Raw genomic sequence first — 460 nt, 5'->3', positions numbered from 1 at the left:
AAAGTGAGTATATTTAAGGTTGACAACCCTCAACCTCTTTCAGCGATCTATCTTGTCCTTCTTCCTCTGCCACGCACGCGCAGTTCGTGCTATGGTGCGTGCACGGCCTGTCCTCCAGAGCGAATCATTCATCCTAATTAACAACTGTATATGTACACGCCAAAGTATATTTGCTCAGAGAAAAGAGTGACATGTTGCTTAACCATGTTGGCTTGCGCAAGTTCACTGAAATGAATACGTGACTGACAACTTCAAAAAAAATATATATTTACTTTTCCTTTAATTCAGAATGCCTTGATGATTATTTTTAGAAACTAATTATCACAGAAAACATACATCTATCTATCCATGCAAACACTCAAAAAAACATAATAATTTCATGATACTTCTTTTTTCTTTTTTGACAGAATTGACGACGGTGTATAAAATATTTTTTTTAATGTCAGGACATGCTTTACAA

The 460-nt window shown here is 35.4% G+C and overlaps 1 protein-coding gene across 1 annotated transcript in view; it reads left to right on the top strand.

The window, feature by feature from the left end:
• LOC119594167 (isatin hydrolase-like) overlaps positions 1 to 460 on the top strand; it is a gene marked incomplete at its 5' end in the record, with an annotated part of 32,523 nt that overhangs the window by 26,081 nt on the left and 5,982 nt on the right.

This window comes from Penaeus monodon, chromosome 33, assembly GCF_015228065.2.
Source record: "Penaeus monodon isolate SGIC_2016 chromosome 33, NSTDA_Pmon_1, whole genome shotgun sequence".
In the NCBI taxonomy this organism is placed as follows: Eukaryota; Metazoa; Arthropoda; class Malacostraca; order Decapoda; family Penaeidae; genus Penaeus; species Penaeus monodon.
Note: the sequence above shows the minus strand (reverse complement) of the source record. Positions and strands in the feature narration are given on the sequence as shown.